Genomic DNA, 21,667 nt, shown 5'->3' on the forward strand with positions numbered 1-21,667 from the left:
TCTTACAGCCTACCGGGAACATCTCTTCCAAAGGCCTGTGAAACGCAGTTTCTTTGCAGGCCTGATCTGGCTGAAGTAGGACTTCTGCTCTGGGTGTGCTACTTTGCCCTAGAGCTGAAAGGCACAACGTGCAGGCTTCTTTCCAAAGGGCGAGTTGGGCCCCACAGCATCTTGCTTCCAGCTCTTTGGGAAGCTAAGAAACAACTCGCTCTGCACAGTGCTCTTACAGCCTAGTGGGAACATCTCTTCCAAAGGCCTGTGAAACGCAGTTTCTTTGCAGGCCTGATCTGGCTGAAGTAGGACTTCTGCTCTGGGTGTGCTGCTTTGCCCTAGAGCTGAAAGGCACAACGTGCAGGCTTCTTTCCAAAGGGCGAGTTGGGCCCCACAGCATCTTGCTTCCAGCTCTTTGGGAAGCTAAGAAACAACTCGCTCTGCACAGTCTCTTACGGCCTACGGGGAACGTCTCTTCCAAAGGCCTGTTAATCGCAGTTTCTTTGCAGGCCTGATCTGTCTGAAGTAAGACTTCTGCTCTGGGTGTGCTACTTTGCCCTAGAGCTGAAAGGCACAACGTGCAGGCTTCTTTCCAAAGGGCGAGTTGGGCCCCACAGCATCTTGCTTCCAGCTCTTTGGGAAGCTAAGAAACAACTCGCTCTGCACAGTGCTCTTATAGCCTACCGGGAACATCTCTTCCAAAGGGCTGTGAAACGCAGTTTCTTTGCAGGCCTATTCTGGCTGAAGTAGGACTTCTGCTCTGGGTGTGCTACTTTGCCCTAGAGCTGAAAGGCACAACGTCCAGGCTTCTTTCCAAAGGGCGAGTTGGGCCCAACAGGATCTTGCTTCCAGCTCTTTGGGAAGCTAAGAAACAACTCGCTCTGCACAGTGCTCTTACAGCCTACCGGGAACATCACTTCCAAAGGCCTGTGAAACGCAGTTTCTTTGCAGGCCTGATCTGGCTGAAGTAGGACTTCTGCTCTGGGTGTGCTACTTTGCCCTAGAGCTGAAAGGCACAACGTGCACGCTTCTTTCCAAAGGGCGAGTTGGGCCCCACAGCATCTTGCTTCCAGCTCTTTGGGAAGCTAAGAAACAACTCGCTCTGCACAGTGCTCTTACAGCCTACCGGGAACATCTCTTCCAAACTCCTGTGAAACCCAGTTTCTTTGCAGGCCTGATCTGGCTGAAGTTGGACTTCTGCTCTGGGTGTGGTACTTTGCCCTAGAGCTGAAAGGCACAACGTGCAGGCTTCTTTCCAAGGGGCGAGTAGGGCCCCACAGCATCTTGCTTCCAGCTCTTTGGGAAGCTAAGAAACAACTCGCTCTGCACAGTGCTCTTACAGCCTACCGGGAACATCTCTTCCAAAGGCCTGTGAAACGCAGTTTCTTTGCAGGCCTGATCTGGCTGAAGTAGGACTTCTGCTCTGGGTGTGCTACTTTGCCCTAGAGCTGAAAGGCACAACGTGCAGGCTTCTTTCCAAAGGGCGAGTTGGGCCCCACAGCATCTTGCTTCCAGCTCTTTGGGAAGCTAAGAAACAACTCGCTCTGCACAGTGCTCTTACAGCCTACCGGGAACATCTCTTCCAAGGGCCTGTGAAACGCAGTTTCTTTGCAGGCCTGATCTGGCTGAAGTAGGGCTTCTGCTCTGGGTGTGCTACTTTGCCCTAGAGCTGAAAGGCACAACGTGCAGGCTTCTTTCCAAAGGGCGAGTTGGGCCCCACAGCATCTTGCTTCCAGCTCTTTGGGAAGCTAAGAAACAACTCGCTCTGCACAGTGCTCTTACAGCCTACCGGGAACATCTCTTCCAAAGGCCTGTGAAACGCAGTTTCTTTGCAGGCCTGATCTGGCTGAAGTAGGACTTCTGCTCTGGGTGTGCTACTTTGCCCTAGAGCTGAAAGGCACAACGTGCAGGCTTCTTTCCAAAGGGCGAGTTGGGCCCCACAGCATCTTGCTTCCAGCTCTTTGGGAAGCTAAGAAACCACTCGCTCTGCACAGTGCTCTTACAGCCTACCGGGAACATCTCTTCCAAAGGCCTGTGAAACGCAGTTTCTTTGCAGGCCTCATCTGGCTGAAGTAGGACTTCTGCTCTGGGTGCGCTACTTTGCCCTAGAGCTGAAAGGCACAACGTGCAGGCTTCTTTCCAAAGGGCGAGCTGGGCCCCACAGCATCTTGCTTCCAGCTCTTTGGGAACCTAAGAAACAACTCGCTCTGCACAGTGCTCTTACAGCCTACCGGGAACATCTCTTCCAAACGCCTGTGAAACCCAGTTTCTTTGCAGGCATGATCTGGCTGAAGTAGGACTTCTGCTCTGGGTGTGGTACTTTGCCCTAGAGCTGAAAGGCACAACGTGCAGGCTTCTTTCCAGAGGGCGAGTTGGGCCCCACAGCATCTTGCTTCCAGCTCTTTGGGAAGCTAAGAAACAACTCGCTCTGCACAGTGCTCTTACAGCCTACCGGGAACATCTCTTCCAAAGGCCTGTGAAACACAGTTTCTTTGAAGGCCTGGTCTGGCTGAAGTAGGAGTTCTGCTCTGGGTGTGCTACTTTGCCCTAGAGCTGAAAAGCACAACGTGCAGGCTTCTTTCCAAAGGGCGAGTAGGGCCCCACAGCATCTTGCTTCCAGCTCTTTGGGAACCTCAGAAACAACTCGCTCTGCACAGTGCTCTTACAGCCTACCGGGAACATCTCTTCCAAAGGCCTGTGAAACGCAGTTTCTTTGCAGGCCTGATCTGGCTGAAGTAGGACTTCTGCTCTGGGTGTGCTACTTTTCCCTAGAGCTGAAAGGCACAACGTGCAGGCTTCTTTCCAAAGGGCGAGTTGGGCCCCACAGCATCTTGCTTCCAGCTCTTTGGGAAGCTAAGAAACAACTCGCTCTGCACAGTGCTCTTACAGCCAAGTGGGAACATCTCTTCCAAAGGCCTGTGAAACGCAGTTTCTTTGCAGGCCTGATCTGGCTGAAGTAGGACTTCTGCTCTGGGTGTGCTACTTTGCCATAGAGCTGAAAGGCACAACGTGCAGGCTTCTTTCCAGAGGGCGAGTTGGGCCCCACAGCATCTTGCTTCCAGCTCTTTGGGAAGCTAAGAAACAACTCGCTCTGCACAGTGCTCTTACAGCCTACCGGGAACATCTCTTCCAAAGGCCTGTGAAACGCAGTTTCTTTGCAGGCCTGATCTGGCTGAAGTAGGACTTCTGCTCTGGGTGTGCTACTTTGCCCTAAAGCTGAAAGGCACAACGTGCAGGCTTCTTTCCAAAGGGCGAGTTGGGCCCCACAGCATCTTGCTTCCAGCTCTTTGGGAAGCTGAGAAACAACTCGCTCTGCACAGTGCTCTTACAGCCTACCGGGAACATCTCTTCCAAAGGCCTGTGAAACGCAGTTTCTTTGCAGGCCTGATCTGGCTGAAGTAGGACTTCTGCTCTGGGTGTGGTACTTTGCCCTAGAGCTGAAAGGCACAACGTGCAGGCTTCTTTCCAAAGGGCGAGTTGGGCCCCACAGCATCTTGCTTCCAGCTCTTTGGGAAGCTAAGAAACAACTCGCTCTGCACAGTGCTCTTACAGCCTACCGGGAACATCTCTTCCAAACGCCTGTGAAACCCAGTTTCTTTGCAGGCCTGATCTGGCTGAAGTAGGACTTCTGCTCTGGGTGTGGTACTTTGCCCTAGAGCTGAAAGGCACAACGTGCAGGCTTCTTTCCAGAGGGCGAGTTGGGCCCCACAGCATCTTGCTTCCAGCTCTTGGGGAAGCTAATAAACAACTCGCTCTGCACAGTGCTCTTACAGCCTACGGGGAACATCTCTTCCAAAGGCCTGTGAAACACAGTTTCTTTTCAGGCCTGATCTGGGTGAAGTAGGACTTCTTCTCTGGGTGTGCTGCTTTGCCCTAGAGCTGAAAGGCACAACGTGCAGGCTTCTTTCCAAAGGGCGAGTTGGGCCCCACAGCATCTTGCTTCCAGCTCTTTGGGAAGCTAAGAAACAACTCGCTCTGCACAGTGCTCTTATAGACTACCGGGAACATCTCTTCCAAGGGCCTGTGAAACGCAGTTTCTTTGCAGGCCTGATCTGGCTGAAGTAGGACTTCTGCTCTGGGTGTGCTACTTTGCCCTAGAGCTGAAAGGCACAACGTGCAGGCTTCTTTCCAAAGGGCGAGTTGGGCCCCACAGCATCTTGCTTCCAGCTCTTTGGGAAGCTGAGAAACAACTCGCTCTGCACAGTGCTCTTACAGCCTACCGGGAACATCTCTTCCAAAGGCCTGTGAAACGCAGTTTCTTTGCAGGCCTGATCTGGCTGAAGCACGACTTCTGCTCTGGGTGTGCTACTTTGCCCTAGAGCTGAAAGGCACAACGTGCACGCTTCTTTCCAAAGGGCGAGTTGGGCCCCACAGCATCTTGCTTCCAGCTCTTTGGGAAGCTAAGAAACAACTCGCTCTGCACAGTGCTCTTACAGCCTACCGGGAACATCTCTTCCAAAGGCCTGTGAAACGCAGTTTCTTTGCAGGCCTGATCTGGCTGAAGTAGGACTTCTGCTCTGGGTGTGCTCCCTTGCCCTAGAGCTGAAAGGCACAACGTGCAGGCTTCTTTCCAAAGGGCGAGTTGGGCCCCACAGCATCTTGCTTCCAGCTCTTTGGGAAGCTAAGAAACAACTCGCTCTGCACAGTGCTCTTACAGCCTACCGGGAACATCTCTTCCAAGGGCCTGTGAAACGCAGTTTCTTTGCAGGCCTGATCTGGCTGAAGTAGGACTTCTGCTCTGGGTGTGCTACTTTGCCCTAGAGCTGAAAGGCACAACGTGCAGGCTTCTTTCCAAAGGGCGAGTTGGGCCCCACAGCATCTTGCTTCCAGCTCTTTGGGAAGCTAAGAAACAACTCGCTCTGCACAGTGCTCTTACAGCCTACCGGGAACATCTCTTCCAAAGGCCTGTGAAACGCAGTTTCTTTGCAGGCCTGATCTGGCTGAAGTAGGAGTTCTGCTCTGGGTGTGCTACTTTGCCCTAGAGCTGAAAGGCACAACGTGCAGGCTTCTTTCCAAAGGGCGAGTTGGGCCCCACAGCATCTTGCTTCCAGCTCTTTGGGAACCTGAGAAACAACTCGCTCTGCACAGTGCTCTTACAGCCTACCGGGAACATCTCTTCCAAAGGCCTGTGAAACGCAGTTTCTTTGCAGGCCTGATCTGGCTGAAGTAGGACTTCTGCTCTGGGTGTGCTACTTTGCCCTAGAGCTGAAAGGCACAACGTGCAGGCTTCTTTCCAAAGGGCGAGTTGGGCCCCACAGCATCTTGCTTCCAGCTCTTTGGGAAGCTAAGAAACAACTCGCTCTGCACAGTGCTCTTACAGCCTAGTGGGAACATCTCTTCCAAAGGCCTGTGAAACCCAGTTTCTTTGCAGGCCTGATCTGGCTGAAGTAGGACTTCTGCTCTGGGTGTGGTACTTTGCCCTAGAGCTGAAAGGCACAACGTGCAGGCTTCTGTCCAGAGGACGAGTTGGGCCCCACAGCATCTTGCTTCCAGCTCTTGGGGAAGCTAATAAACAACTCGCTCTGCACAGTGCTCTTACAGCCTACGGGGAACATCTCTTCCAAAGGCCTGTGAAACACAGTTTCTTTTCAGGCCTGATCTGGGTGAAGTAGGACTTCTTCTCTGGGTGTGCTGCTTTGCCCTAGAGCTGAAAGGCACAACGTGCAGGCTTCTTTCCAAAGGGCGAGTTGGGCCCCACAGCATCTTGCTTCCAGCTCTTTGGGAAGCTAAGAAACAACTCGCTCTGCACAGTGCTCTTATAGCCTACCGGGAACATCTCTTCCAAAGGGCTGTGAAACGCAGTTTCTTTGCAGGCCTATTCTGGCTGAAGTAGGACTTCTGCTCTGGGTGTGCTACTTTGCCCTAGAGCTGAAAGGCACAACGTCCAGGCTTCTTTCCAAAGGGCGAGTTGGGCCCAACAGGATCTTGCTTCCAGCTCTTTGGGAAGCTAAGAAACAACTCGCTCTGCACAGTGCTCTTACAGCCTACCGGGAACATCTCTTCCAAAGGCCTGTGAAACGCAGTTTCTTTGCAGGCCTGATCTGGCTGAAGTAGGACTTCTGCTCTGGGTGTGCTACTTTGCCCTAGAGCTGAAAGGCACAACGTGCAGGCTTCTTTCCAAAGGGCGAGTTGGGCCCCACAGCATCTTGCTTCCAGCTCTTTGGGAAGCTAAGAAACAACTCGCTCTGCACAGTGCTCTTACAGCCTACCGGGAACATCTCTTCCAAACTCCTGTGAAACCCAGTTTCTTTGCAGGCCTGATCTGGCTGAAGTAGGACTTCTGCTCTGGGTGTGGTACTTTGCCCTAGAGCTGAAAGGCACAACGTGCAGGCTTCTTTCCAAGGGGCGAGTAGGGCCCCACAGCATCTTGCTTCCAGCTCTTTGGGAAGCTAAGAAACAACTCGCTCTGCACAGTGCTCTTACAGCCTACCGGGAACATCTCTTCCAAAGGCCTGTGAAACGCAGTTTCTTTGCAGGCCTGATCTGGCTGAAGTAGGACTTCTGCTCTGGGTGTGCTACTTTGCCCTAGAGCTGAAAGGCACAACGTGCAGGCTTCTTTCCAAAGGGCGAGTTGGGCCCCACAGCATCTTGCTTCCAGCTCTTTGGGAAGCTAAGAAACAACTCGCTCTGCACAGTGCTCTTACAGCCTACCGGGAACATCTCTTCCAAGGGCCTGTGAAACGCAGTTTCTTTGCAGGCCTGATCTGGCTGAAGTAGGGCTTCTGCTCTGGGTGTGCTACTTTGCCCTAGAGCTGAAAGGCACAACGTGCAGGCTTCTTTCCAAAGGGCGAGTTGGGCCCCACAGCATCTTGCTTCCAGCTCTTTGGGAAGCTAAGAAACAACTCGCTCTGCACAGTGCTCTTACAGCCTACCGGGAACATCTCTTCCAAAGGCCTGTGAAACGCAGTTTCTTTGCAGGCCTGATCTGGCTGAAGTAGGACTTCTGCTCTGGGTGTGCTACTTTGCCCTAGAGCTGAAAGGCACAACGTGCAGGCTTCTTTCCAAAGGGCGAGTTGGGCCCCACAGCATCTTGCTTCCAGCTCTTTGGGAAGCTAAGAAACCACTCGCTCTGCACAGTGCTCTTACAGCCTACCGGGAACATCTCTTCCAAAGGCCTGTGAAACGCAGTTTCTTTGCAGGCCTCATCTGGCTGAAGTAGGACTTCTGCTCTGGGTGCGCTACTTTGCCCTAGAGCTGAAAGGCACAACGTGCAGGCTTCTTTCCAAAGGGCGAGCTGGGCCCCACAGCATCTTGCTTCCAGCTCTTTGGGAACCTAAGAAACAACTCGCTCTGCACAGTGCTCTTACAGCCTACCGGGAACATCTCTTCCAAACGCCTGTGAAACCCAGTTTCTTTGCAGGCATGATCTGGCTGAAGTAGGACTTCTGCTCTGGGTGTGGTACTTTGCCCTAGAGCTGAAAGGCACAACGTGCAGGCTTCTTTCCAGAGGGCGAGTTGGGCCCCACAGCATCTTGCTTCCAGCTCTTTGGGAAGCTAAGAAACAACTCGCTCTGCACAGTGCTCTTACAGCCTACCGGGAACATCTCTTCCAAAGGCCTTAGAAACACAGTTTCTTTGAAGGCCTGGTCTGGCTGAAGTAGGAGTTCTGCTCTGAGTGTGCTACTTTGCCCTAGAGCTGAAAAGCACAACGTGCAGGCTTCTTTCCAAAGGGCGAGTAGGGCCCCACAGCATCTTGCTTCCAGCTCTTTGGGAACCTCAGAAACAACTCGCTCTGCACAGTGCTCTTACAGCCTACCGGGAACATCTCTTCCAAAGGCCTGTGAAACGCAGTTTCTTTGCAGGCCTGATCTGGCTGAAGTAGGACTTCTGCTCTGGGTGTGCTACTTTGCCCTAGAGCTGAAAGGCACAACGTGCAGGCTTCTTTCCAAAGGGCGAGTTGGGCCCCACAGCATCTTGCTTCCAGCTCTTTGGGAAGCTAAGAAACAACTCGCTCTGCACAGTGCTCTTACAGCCAAGTGGGAACATCTCTTCCAAAGGCCTGTGAAACGCAGTTTCTTTGCAGGCCTGATCTGGCTGAAGTAGGACTTCTGCTCTGGGTGTGCTACTTTGCCATAGAGCTGAAAGGCACAACGTGCAGGCTTCTTTCCAAAGGGCGAGTTGGGCCCCACAGCATCTTGCTTCCAGCTCTTTGGGAAGCTAAGAAACAACTCGCTCTGCACAGTGCTCTTACAGCCTACCGGGAACATCTCTTCCAAAGGCCTGTGAAACGCAGTTTCTTTGCAGGCCTGATCTGGCTGAAGTAGGACTTCTGCTCTGGGTGTGCTACTTTGCCCTAAAGCTGAAAGGCACAACGTGCAGGCTTCTTTCCAAAGGGCGAGTTGGGCCCCACAGCATCTTGCTTCCAGCTCTTTGGGAAGCTGAGAAACAACTCGCTCTGCACAGTGCTCTTACAGCCTACCGGGAACATCTCTTCCAAAGGCCTGTGAAACGCAGTTTCTTTGCAGGCCTGATCTGGCTGAAGTAGGACTTCTGCTCTGGGTGTGCTACTTTGCCCTAGAGCTGAAAGGCACAACGTGCAGGCTTCTTTCCAAAGGGCGAGTTGGGCCCCACAGCATCTTGCTTCCAGCTCTTTGGGAAGCTAAGAAACAACTCGCTCTGCACAGTGCTCTTACAGCCTACCGGGAACATCTCTTCCAAACGCCTGTGAAACCCAGTTTCTTTGCAGGCCTGATCTGGCTGAAGTAGGACTTCTGCTCTGGGTGTGGTACTTTGCCCTAGAGCTGAAAGGCACAACGTGCAGGCTTCTTTCCAGAGGGCGAGTTGGGCCCCACAGCATCTTGCTTCCAGCTCTTGGGGAAGCTAATAAACAACTCGCTCTGCACAGTGCTCTTACAGCCTACGGGGAACATCTCTTCCAAAGGCCTGTGAAACACAGTTTCTTTTCAGGCCTGATCTGGGTGAAGTAGGACTTCTTCTCTGGGTGTGCTGCTTTGCCCTAGAGCTGAAAGGCACAACGTGCAGGCTTCTTTCCAAAGGGCGAGTTGGGCCCCACAGCATCTTGCTTCCAGCTCTTTGGGAAGCTAAGAAACAACTCGCTCTGCACAGTGCTCTTATAGCCTACCGGGAACATCTCTTCCAAAGGGCTGTGAAACGCAGTTTCTTTGCAGGCCTATTCTGGCTGAAGTAGGACTTCTGCTCTGGGTGTGCTACTTTGCCCTAGAGCTGAAAGGCACAACGTGCAGGCTTCTTTCCAAAGGGCGAGTTGGGCCCAACAGGATCTTGCTTCCAGCTCTTTGGGAAGCTAAGAAACAACTCGCTCTGCACAGTGCTCTTACAGCCTACCGGGAACATCTCTTCCAAAGGCCTGTGAAACGCAGTTTCTTTGCAGGCCTGATCTGGCTGAAGTAGGACTTCTGCTCTGGGTGTGCTACTTTGCCCTAGAGCTGAAAGGCACAACGTGCGGGCTTCTTTCCAGAGGGCGAGTTGGACCCCACAGCATCTTGCTTCCAGCTCTTTGGGAAGCTAAGAAACAACTCGCTCTGCACAGTGCTCTTACAGCCTACCGGGAACATCTCTTCCAAAGGCCTTTGAAACACAGTTTCTTTACAGGCCTGGTCTGGCTGAAGTAGGACTTCTGCTCTGGGTGTGCTACTTTGCCATAGAGCTGAAAGGCACAACGTGCAGGCTTCTTTCCAAAGGGCGAGTTGGGCCCCACAGCATCTTGCTTCCAGCTCTTTGGGAAGCTAAGAAACAACTCGCTCTGCACAGTGCTCTTACAGCCTACCGGGAACATCTCTTCCAAAGGACTGTGAAACGCAGTTTCTTTGCAGGCCTGATCTGGCTGAAGTAGGACTTCTGCTCTGGGTGTGCTCCATTGCCCTAGAGATGAAAGTCACAACGTGCAGGCTTCTTTCCAAAGGGTGAGTTGGGCCCCACAGCATCTTGCTTCCAGCTCTTTGGGAAGCTAAGAAACAACTCGCTCTGCACAGTGCTCTTACAGCCTACCGGGAACATCTCTTCCAAAGGCCTGTGAAACGCAGTTTCTTTGAAGGCCTGGTCTGGCTGAAGTAGGACTTCTGCTCTGGGTGTGCTACTTTGCCCTAGAGCTGAAAGGCACAACGTGCAGGCTTCTTTCCAAAGGGCGAGTTGGGCCCCACAGCATCTTGCTTCCAGCTCTTTGGGAAGCTAAGAAACAACTCGCTCTGCACAGTGCTCTTATAGACTACCGGTAACATCTCTTCCAAAGGCCTGTGAAACGCAGTTTCTTTGCAGGCCTGATCTGGCTGAAGTAGGACTTCTGCTCTGGGTGTGCTACTTTGCCCTAGAGCTGAAAGGCACAACGTGCAGGCTTCTTTCCAAAGTGCGAGTTGGGCCCCACAGCATCTTGCTTCCAGCTCTTTGGGAAGCTAAGAAACAACTCGCTCTGCACAGTGCTCTTACAGCCTACCGGGAACATCTCTTCCAAAGGCCTGTGAAACGCAGTTTCTTTGCAGGCCTGATCTGGCTGAAGTAGGACTTCTGCTCTGGGTGTGCTACTTTGCCCTAGAGCTGAAAGGCACAACGTGCACGCTTCTTTCCAAAGGGCGAGTTGGGCCCCACAGCATCTTGCTTCCAGCTCTTTGGGAAGCTAAGAAACCACTCGCTCTGCACAGTGCTCTTACAGCCTACCGGGAACATCTCTTCCAAAGGCCTGTGAAACGCAGTTTCTTTGCAGGCCTGATCTGGCTGAAGTAGGACTTCTGCTCTGGGTGTGCTCCCTTGCCCTAGAGCTGAAAGGCACAACGTGCAGGCTTCTTTCCAAAGGGCGAGTTGGGCCCGACAGCATCTTGCTTCCAGCTCTTTGGGAAGCTGAGAAACAACTCGCTCTGCACAGTGCTCTTACAGCCTACCGGGAGCATCTCTTCCAAAGGCCTGTGAAACGCAGTTTCTTTGCAGGCCTGATCTGGCTGAAGTAGGACTTCTGCTCTGGGTGTGCTACTTTGCCCTAGAGCTGAAAAGCACAACGTGCAGGCTTCTTTCCAAAGGGCGAGTTGGGCCCCACAGCATCTTGCTTCCAGCTCTTTGGGAACCTCAGAAACAACTCGCTCTGCACAGTGCTCTTACAGCCTACCGGGAACATCTCTTCCAAACTCCTGTGAAACCCAGTTTCTTTGCAGGCCTGATCTGGCTGAAGTAGGACTTCTGCTCTGGGTGTGGTACTTTGCCCTAGAGCTGAAAGGCACAACGTGCAGGCTTCTTTCCAAGGGGCGAGTAGGGCCCCACAGCATCTTGCTTCCAGCTCTTTGGGAAGCTAAGAAACAACTCGCTCTGCACAGTGCTCTTACAGCCTACCGGGAACATCTCTTCCAAAGGCCTGTGAAACGCAGTTTCTTTGCAGGCCTGATCTGGCTGAAGTAGGACTTCTGCTCTGGGTGTGCTACTTTGCCCTAGAGCTGAAAGGCACAACGTGCAGGCTTCTTTCCAAAGGGCGAGTTGGGCCCCACAGCATCTTGCTTCCAGCTCTTTGGGAAGCTAAGAAACAACTCGCTCTGCACAGTGCTCTTACAGCCTACCGGGAACATCTCTTCCAAGGGCCTGTGAAACGCAGTTTCTTTGCAGGCCTGATCTGGCTGAAGTAGGGCTTCTGCTCTGGGTGTGCTACTTTGCCCTAGAGCTGAAAGGCACAACGTGCAGGCTTCTTTCCAAAGGGCGAGTTGGGCCCCACAGCATCTTGCTTCCAGCTCTTTGGGAAGCTAAGAAACAACTCGCTCTGCACAGTGCTCTTACAGCCTACCGGGAACATCTCTTCCAAAGGCCTGTGAAACGCAGTTTCTTTGCAGGCCTGATCTGGCTGAAGTAGGACTTCTGCTCTGGGTGTGCTACTTTGCCCTAGAGCTGAAAGGCACAACGTGCAGGCTTCTTTCCAAAGGGCGAGTTGGGCCCCACAGCATCTTGCTTCCAGCTCTTTGGGAAGCTAAGAAACCACTCGCTCTGCACAGTGCTCTTACAGCCTACCGGGAACATCTCTTCCAAAGGCCTGTGAAACGCAGTTTCTTTGCAGGCCTCATCTGGCTGAAGTAGGACTTCTGCTCTGGGTGCGCTACTTTGCCCTAGAGCTGAAAGGCACAACGTGCAGGCTTCTTTCCAAAGGGCGAGCTGGGCCCCACAGCATCTTGCTTCCAGCTCTTTGGGAACCTAAGAAACAACTCGCTCTGCACAGTGCTCTTACAGCCTACCGGGAACATCTCTTCCAAACGCCTGTGAAACCCAGTTTCTTTGCAGGCATGATCTGGCTGAAGTAGGACTTCTGCTCTGGGTGTGGTACTTTGCCCTAGAGCTGAAAGGCACAACGTGCAGGCTTCTTTCCAGAGGGCGAGTTGGGCCCCACAGCATCTTGCTTCCAGCTCTTTGGGAAGCTAAGAAACAACTCGCTCTGCACAGTGCTCTTACAGCCTACCGGGAACATCTCTTCCAAAGGCCTTAGAAACACAGTTTCTTTGAAGGCCTGGTCTGGCTGAAGTAGGAGTTCTGCTCTGAGTGTGCTACTTTGCCCTAGAGCTGAAAAGCACAACGTGCAGGCTTCTTTCCAAAGGGCGAGTAGGGCCCCACAGCATCTTGCTTCCAGCTCTTTGGGAACCTCAGAAACAACTCGCTCTGCACAGTGCTCTTACAGCCTACCGGGAACATCTCTTCCAAAGGCCTGTGAAACGCAGTTTCTTTGCAGGCCTGATCTGGCTGAAGTAGGACTTCTGCTCTGGGTGTGCTACTTTTCCCTAGAGCTGAAAGGCACAACGTGCAGGCTTCTTTCCAAAGGGCGAGTTGGGCCCCACAGCATCTTGCTTCCAGCTCTTTGGGAAGCTAAGAAACAACTCGCTCTGCACAGTGCTCTTACAGCCAAGTGGGAACATCTCTTCCAAAGGCCTGTGAAACGCAGTTTCTTTGCAGGCCTGATCTGGCTGAAGTAGGACTTCTGCTCTGGGTGTGCTACTTTGCCATAGAGCTGAAAGGCACAACGTGCAGGCTTCTTTCCAAAGGGCGAGTTGGGCCCCACAGCATCTTGCTTCCAGCTCTTTGGGAAGCTAAGAAACAACTCGCTCTGCACAGTGCTCTTACAGCCTACCGGGAACATCTCTTCCAAAGGCCTGTGAAACGCAGTTTCTTTGCAGGCCTGATCTGGCTGAAGTAGGACTTCTGCTCTGGGTGTGCTACTTTGCCCTAAAGCTGAAAGGCACAACGTGCAGGCTTCTTTCCAAAGGGCGAGTTGGGCCCCACAGCATCTTGCTTCCAGCTCTTTGGGAAGCTGAGAAACAACTCGCTCTGCACAGTGCTCTTACAGCCTACCGGGAACATCTCTTCCAAAGGCCTGTGAAACGCAGTTTCTTTGCAGGCCTGATCTGGCTGAAGTAGGACTTCTGCTCTGGGTGTGCTACTTTGCCCTAGAGCTGAAAGGCACAACGTGCAGGCTTCTTTCCAAAGGGCGAGTTGGGCCCCACAGCATCTTGCTTCCAGCTCTTTGGGAAGCTAAGAAACAACTCGCTCTGCACAGTGCTCTTACAGCCTACCGGGAACATCTCTTCCAAACGCCTGTGAAACCCAGTTTCTTTGCAGGCCTGATCTGGCTGAAGTAGGACTTCTGCTCTGGGTGTGGTACTTTGCCCTAGAGCTGAAAGGCACAACGTGCAGGCTTCTTTCCAGAGGGCGAGTTGGGCCCCACAGCATCTTGCTTCCAGCTCTTGGGGAAGCTAATAAACAACTCGCTCTGCACAGTGCTCTTACAGCCTACGGGGAACATCTCTTCCAAAGGCCTGTGAAACACAGTTTCTTTTCAGGCCTGATCTGGGTGAAGTAGGACTTCTTCTCTGGGTGTGCTGCTTTGCCCTAGAGCTGAAAGGCACAACGTGCAGGCTTCTTTCCAAAGGGCGAGTTGGGCCCCACAGCATCTTGCTTCCAGCTCTTTGGGAAGCTAAGAAACAACTCGCTCTGCACAGTGCTCTTATAGCCTACCGGGAACATCTCTTCCAAAGGGCTGTGAAACGCAGTTTCTTTGCAGGCCTATTCTGGCTGAAGTAGGACTTCTGCTCTGGGTGTGCTACTTTGCCCTAGAGCTGAAAGGCACAACGTGCAGGCTTCTTTCCAAAGGGCGAGTTGGGCCCAACAGGATCTTGCTTCCAGCTCTTTGGGAAGCTAAGAAACAACTCGCTCTGCACAGTGCTCTTACAGCCTACCGGGAACATCTCTTCCAAAGGCCTGTGAAACGCAGTTTCTTTGCAGGCCTGATCTGGCTGAAGTAGGACTTCTGCTCTGGGTGTGCTACTTTGCCCTAGAGCTGAAAGGCACAACGTGCGGGCTTCTTTCCAGAGGGCGAGTTGGACCCCACAGCATCTTGCTTCCAGCTCTTTGGGAAGCTAAGAAACAACTCGCTCTGCACAGTGCTCTTACAGCCTACCGGGAACATCTCTTCCAAAGGCCTTTGAAACACAGTTTCTTTACAGGCCTGGTCTGGCTGAAGTAGGACTTCTGCTCTGGGTGTGCTACTTTGCCATAGAGCTGAAAGGCACAACGTGCAGGCTTCTTTCCAAAGGGCGAGTTGGGCCCCACAGCATCTTGCTTCCAGCTCTTTGGGAAGCTAAGAAACAACTCGCTCTGCACAGTGCTCTTACAGCCTACCGGGAACATCTCTTCCAAAGGACTGTGAAACGCAGTTTCTTTGCAGGCCTGATCTGGCTGAAGTAGGACTTCTGCTCTGGGTGTGCTCCATTGCCCTAGAGATGAAAGTCACAACGTGCAGGCTTCTTTCCAAAGGGTGAGTTGGGCCCCACAGCATCTTGCTTCCAGCTCTTTGGGAAGCTAAGAAACAACTCGCTCTGCACAGTGCTCTTACAGCCTACCGGGAACATCTCTTCCAAAGGCCTGTGAAACGCAGTTTCTTTGAAGGCCTGGTCTGGCTGAAGTAGGACTTCTGCTCTGGGTGTGCTACTTTGCCCTAGAGCTGAAAGGCACAACGTGCAGGCTTCTTTCCAAAGGGCGAGTTGGGCCCCACAGCATCTTGCTTCCAGCTCTTTGGGAAGCTAAGAAACAACTCGCTCTGCACAGTGCTCTTATAGACTACCGGTAACATCTCTTCCAAAGGCCTGTGAAACGCAGTTTCTTTGCAGGCCTGATCTGGCTGAAGTAGGACTTCTGCTCTGGGTGTGCTACTTTGCCCTAGAGCTGAAAGGCACAACGTGCAGGCTTCTTTCCAAAGTGCGAGTTGGGCCCCACAGCATCTTGCTTCCAGCTCTTTGGGAAGCTAAGAAACAACTCGCTCTGCACAGTGCTCTTACAGCCTACCGGGAACATCTCTTCCAAAGGCCTGTGAAACGCAGTTTCTTTGCAGGCCTGATCTGGCTGAAGTAGGACTTCTGCTCTGGGTGTGCTACTTTGCCCTAGAGCTGAAAGGCACAACGTGCAGGCTTCTTTCCAAAGGGCGAGTTGGGCCCCACAGCATCTTGCTTCCAGCTCTTTGGGAAGCTAAGAAACCACTCGCTCTGCACAGTGCTCTTACAGCCTACCGGGAACATCTCTTCCAAAGGCCTGTGAAACGCAGTTTCTTTGCAGGCCTGATCTGGCTGAAGTAGGACTTCTGCTCTGGGTGTGCTCCCTTGCCCTAGAGCTGAAAGGCACAACGTGCAGGCTTCTTTCCAAAGGGCGAGTTGGGCCCGACAGCATCTTGCTTCCAGCTCTTTGGGAAGCTGAGAAACAACTCGCTCTGCACAGTGCTCTTACAGCCTACCGGGAGCATCTCTTCCAAAGGCCTGTGAAACGCAGTTTCTTTGCAGGCCTGATCTGGCTGAAGTAGGACTTCTGCTCTGGGTGTGCTACTTTGCCCTAGAGCTGAAAAGCACAACGTGCAGGCTTCTTTCCAAAGGGCGAGTTGGGCCCCACAGCATCTTGCTTCCAGCTCTTTGGGAACCTCAGAAACAACTCGCTCTGCACAGTGCTCTTACAGCCTACCGGGAACATCTCTTCCAAAGGCCTGTGAAACGCAGTTTCTTTGCAGGCCTGATCTGGCTGAAGTAGGACTTCTGCTCTGGGTGTGCTACTTTGCCCTAGAGCTGAAAGGCACAACGTGCAGGCTTCTTTCCAAAGGGCGAGTTGGGCCCCACAGCATCTTGCTTCCAGCTCTTTGGGAAGCTAAGAAACAACTCGCTCTGCACAGTGCTCTTACAGCCTACCGGGAACATCTCTTCCAAACGCCTGTGAAACCCAGTTTCTTTGCAGGCCTGATCTGGCTGAAGTAGGACTTCTGCTCTGGGTGTGGTACTTTGCCCTAGAGCTGAAAGGCACAACGTGCAGGCTTCTTTCCAGAGGGCGAGTTGGGCCCCACAGCATCTTGCTTCCAGCTCTTGGGGAAGCTAATAAACAACTCGCTCTGCACAGTGCTCTTACAGCCTACGGGGAACATCTCTTCCAAAGGCCTGTGAAACACAGTTTCTTTTCAGGCCTGATCTGGGTGAAGTAGGACTTCTTCTCTGGGTGTGCTGCTTTGCCCTAGAGCTGAAAGGCACAACGTGCAGGCTTCTTTCCAAAGGGCGAGTTGGGCCCCACAGCATCTTGCTTCCAGCTCTTTGGGAAGCTAAGAAACAACTCGCTCTGCACAGTGCTCTTATAGCCTACCGGGAACATCTCTTCCAAAGGGCTGTGAAACGCAGTTTCTTTGCAGGCCTATTCTGGCTGAAGTAGGACTTCTGCTCTGGGTGTGCTACTTTGCCCTAGAGCTGAAAGGCACAACGTGCAGGCTTCTTTCCAAAGGGCGAGTTGGGCCCAACAGGATCTTGCTTCCAGCTCTTTGGGAAGCTAAGAAACAACTCGCTCTGCACAGTGCTCTTACAGCCTACCGGGAACATCTCTTCCAAAGGCCTGTGAAACGCAGTTTCTTTGCAGGCCTGATCTGGCTGAAGTAGGACTTCTGCTCTGGGTGTGCTACTTTGCCCTAGAGCTGAAAGGCACAACGTGCGGGCTTCTTTCCAGAGGGCGAGTTGGACCCCACAGCATCTTGCTTCCAGCTCTTTGGGAAGCTAAGAAACAACTCGCTCTGCACAGTGCTCTTACAGCCTACCGGGAACATCTCTTCCAAAGGCCTTTGAAACACAGTTTCTTTACAGGCCTGGTCTGGCTGAAGTAGGACTTCTGCTCTGGGTGTGCTACTTTGCCATAGAGCTGAAAGGCACAACGTGCAGGCTTCTTTCCAAAGGGCGAGTTGGGCCCCACAGCATCTTGCTTCCAGCTCTTTGGGAAGCTAAGAAACAACTCGCTCTGCACAGTGCTCTTACAGCCTACCGGGAACATCTCTTCCAAAGGACTGTGAAACGCAGTTTCTTTGCAGGCCTGATCTGGCTGAAGTAGGACTTCTGCTCTGGGTGTGCTCCATTGCCCTAGAGATGAAAGTCACAACGTGCAGGCTTCTTTCCAAAGGGTGAGTTGGGCCCCACAGCATCTTGCTTCCAGCTCTTTGGGAAGCTAAGAAACAACTCGCTCTGCACAGTGCTCTTACAGCCTACCGGGAACATCTCTTCCAAAGGCCTGTGAAACGCAGTTTCTTTGAAGGCCTGGTCTGGCTGAAGTAGGACTTCTGCTCTGGGTGTGCTACTTTGCCCTAGAGCTGAAAGGCACAACGTGCAGGCTTCTTTCCAAAGGGCGAGTTGGGCCCCACAGCATCTTGCTTCCAGCTCTTTGGGAAGCTAAGAAACAACTCGCTCTGCACAGTGCTCTTATAGACTACCGGTAACATCTCTTCCAAAGGCCTGTGAAACGCAGTTTCTTTGCAGGCCTGATCTGGCTGAAGTAGGACTTCTGCTCTGGGTGTGCTACTTTGCCCTAGAGCTGAAAGGCACAACGTGCAGGCTTCTTTCCAAAGTGCGAGTTGGGCCCCACAGCATCTTGCTTCCAGCTCTTTGGGAAGCTAAGAAACAACTCGCTCTGCACAGTGCTCTTACAGCCTACCGGGAACATCTCTTCCAAAGGCCTGTGAAACGCAGTTTCTTTGCAGGCCTGATCTGGCTGAAGTAGGACTTCTGCTCTGGGTGTGCTACTTTGCCCTAGAGCTGAAAGGCACAACGTGCACGCTTCTTTCCAAAGGGCGAGTTGGGCCCCACAGCATCTTGCTTCCAGCTCTTTGGGAAGCTAAGAAACCACTCGCTCTGCACAGTGCTCTTACAGCCTACCGGGAACATCTCTTCCAAAGGCCTGTGAAACGCAGTTTCTTTGCAGGCCTGATCTGGCTGAAGTAGGACTTCTGCTCTGGGTGTGCTCCCTTGCCCTAGAGCTGAAAGGCACAACGTGCAGGCTTCTTTCCAAAGGGCGAGTTGGGCCCGACAGCATCTTGCTTCCAGCTCTTTGGGAAGCTGAGAAACAACTCGCTCTGCACAGTGCTCTTACAGCCTACCGGGAGCATCTCTTCCAAAGGCCTGTGAAACGCAGTTTCTTTGCAGGCCTGATCTGGCTGAAGTAGGACTTCTGCTCTGGGTGTGCTACTTTGCCCTAGAGCTGAAAAGCACAACGTGCAGGCTTCTTTCCAAAGGGCGAGTTGGGCCCCACAGCATCTTGCTTCCAGCTCTTTGGGAACCTCAGAAACAACTCGCTCTGCACAGTGCTCTTACAGCCTACCGGGAACATCTCTTCCAAACTCCTGTGAAACCCAGTTTCTTTGCAGGCCTGATCTGGCTGAAGTAGGACTTCTGCTCTGGGTGTGGTACTTTGCCCTAGAGCTGAAAGGCACAACGTGCAGGCTTCTTTCCAAGGGGCGAGTAGGGCCCCACAGCATCTTGCTTCCAGCTCTTTGGGAAGCTAAGAAACAACTCGCTCTGCACAGTGCTCTTACAGCCTACCGGGAACATCTCTTCCAAAGGCCTGTGAAACGCAGTTTCTTTGCAGGCCTGATCTGGCTGAAGTAGGACTTCTGCTCTGGGTGTGCTACTTTGCCCTAGAGCTGAAAGGCACAACGTGCAGGCTTCTTTCCAAAGGGCGAGTTGGGCCCCACAGCATCTTGCTTCCAGCTCTTTGGGAAGCTAAGAAACAACTCGCTCTGCACAGTGCTCTTACAGCCTACCGGGAACATCTCTTCCAAGGGCCTGTGAAACGCAGTTTCTTTGCAGGCCTGATCTGGCTGAAGTAGGGCTTCTGCTCTGGGTGTGCTACTTTGCCCTAGAGCTGAAAGGCACAACGTGCAGGCTTCTTTCCAAAGGGCGAGTTGGGCCCCACAGCATCTTGCTTCCAGCTCTTTGGGAAGCTAAGAAACAACTCGCTCTGCACAGTGCTCTTACAGCCTACCGGGAACATCTCTTCCAAAGGCCTGTGAAACGCAGTTTCTTTGCAGGCCTGATCTGGCTGAAGTAGGACTTCTGCTCTGGGTGTGCTACTTTGCCCTAGAGCTGAAAGGCACAACGTGCAGGCTTCTTTCCAAAGGGCGAGTTGGGCCCCACAGCATCTTGCTTCCAGCTCTTTGGGAAGCTAAGAAACCACTCGCTCTGCACAGTGCTCTTACAGCCTACCGGGAACATCTCTTCCAAAGGCCTGTGAAACGCAGTTTCTTTGCAGGCCTCATCTGGCTGAAGTAGGACTTCTGCTCTGGGTGCGCTACTTTGCCCTAGAGCTGAAAGGCACAACGTGCAGGCTTCTTTCCAAAGGGCGAGCTGGGCCCCACAGCATCTTGCTTCCAGCTCTTTGGGAACCTAAGAAACAACTCGCTCTGCACAGTGCTCTTACAGCCTACCGGGAACATCTCTTCCAAACGCCTGTGAAACCCAGTTTCTTTGCAGGCATGATCTGGCTGAAGTAGGACTTCTGCTCTGGGTGTGGTACTTTGCCCTAGAGCTGAAAGGCACAACGTGCAGGCTTCTTTCCAGAGGGCGAGTTGGGCCCCACAGCATCTTGCTTCCAGCTCTTTGGGAAGCTAAGAAACAACTCGCTCTGCACAGTGCTCTTACAGCCTACCGGGAACATCTCTTCCAAAGGCCTTAGAAACACAGTTTCTTTGAAGGCCTGGTCTGGCTGAAGTAGGAGTTCTGCTCTGAGTGTGCTACTTTGCCCTAGAGCTGAAAAGCACAACGTGCAGGCTTCTTTCCAAAGGGCGAGTAGGGCCCCACAGCATCTTGCTTCCAGCTCTTTGGGAACCTCAGAAACAACTCGCTCTGCACAGTGCTCTTACAGCCTACCGGGAACATCTCTTCCAAAGGCCTGTGAAACGCAGTTTCTTTGCAGGCCTGATCTGGCTGAAGTAGGACTTCTGCTCTGGGTGTGCTACTTTGCCCTAGAGCTGAAAGGCACAACGTGCAGGCTTCTTTCCAAAGGGCGAGTTGGGCCCCACAGCATCTTGCTTCCAGCTCTTTGGGAAGCTAAGAAACAACTCGCTCTGCACAGTGCTCTTACAGCCAAGTGGGAACATCTCTTCCAAAGGCCTGTGAAACGCAGTTTCTTTGCAGGCCTGATCTGGCTGAAGTAGGACTTCTGCTCTGGGTGTGCTACTTTGCCATAGAGCTGAAAGGCACAACGTGCAGGCTTCTTTCCAAAGGGCGAGTTGGGCCCCACAGCATCTTGCTTCCAGCTCTTTGGGAAGCTAAGAAACAACTCGCTCTGCACAGTGCTCTTACAGCCTACCGGGAACATCTCTTCCAAAGGCCTGTGAAACGCAGTTTCTTTGCAGGCCTGATCTGGCTGAAGTAGGACTTCTGCTCTGGGTGTGCTACTTTGCCCTAAAGCTGAAAGGCACAACGTGCAGGCTTCTTTCCAAAGGGCGAGTTGGGCCCCACAGCATCTTGCTTCCAGCTCTTTGGGAAGCTGAGAAACAACTCGCTCTGCACAGTGCTCTTACAGCCTACCGGGAACATCTCTTCCAAAGGCCTGTGAAACGCAGTTTCTTTGCAGGCCTGATCTGGCTGAAGTAGGACTTCTGCTCTGGGTGTGCTACTTTGCCCTAGAGCTGAAAGGCACAACGTGCAGGCTTCTTTCCAAAGGGCGAGTTGGGCCCCACAGCATCTTGCTTCCAGCTCTTTGGGAAGCTAAGAAACAACTCGCTCTGCACAGTGCTCTTACAGCCTACCGGGAACATCTCTTCCAAACGCCTGTGAAACCCAGTTTCTTTGCAGGCCTGATCTGGCTGAAGTAGGACTTCTGCTCTGGGTGTGGTACTTTGCCCTAGAGCTGAAAGGCACAACGTGCAGGCTTCTTTCCAGAGGGCGAGTTGGGCCCCACAGCATCTTGCTTCCAGCTCTTGGGGAAGCTAATAAACAACTCGCTCTGCACAGTGCTCTTACAGCCTACGGGGAACATCTCTTCCAAAGGCCTGTGAAACACAGTTTCTTTTCAGGCCTGATCTGGGTGAAGTAGGACTTCTTCTCTGGGTGTGCTGCTTTGCCCTAGAGCTGAAAGGCACAACGTGCAGGCTTCTTTCCAAAGGGCGAGTTGGGCCCCACAGCATCTTGCTTCCAGCTCTTTGGGAAGCTAAGAAACAACTCGCTCTGCACAGTGCTCTTATAGCCTACCGGGAACATCTCTTCCAAAGGGCTGTGAAACGCAGTTTCTTTGCAGGCCTATTCTGGCTGAAGTAGGACTTCTGCTCTGGGTGTGCTACTTTGCCCTAGAGCTGAAAGGCACAACGTGCAGGCTTCTTTCCAAAGGGCGAGTTGGGCCCAACAGGATCTTGCTTCCAGCTCTTTGGGAAGCTAAGAAACAACTCGCTCTGCACAGTGCTCTTACAGCC

The sequence above is a fragment of the Equus caballus genome, chromosome 6 (genome assembly GCF_041296265.1).
Source record: "Equus caballus isolate H_3958 breed thoroughbred chromosome 6, TB-T2T, whole genome shotgun sequence".
In the NCBI taxonomy this organism is placed as follows: domain Eukaryota; kingdom Metazoa; phylum Chordata; class Mammalia; order Perissodactyla; family Equidae; genus Equus; species Equus caballus.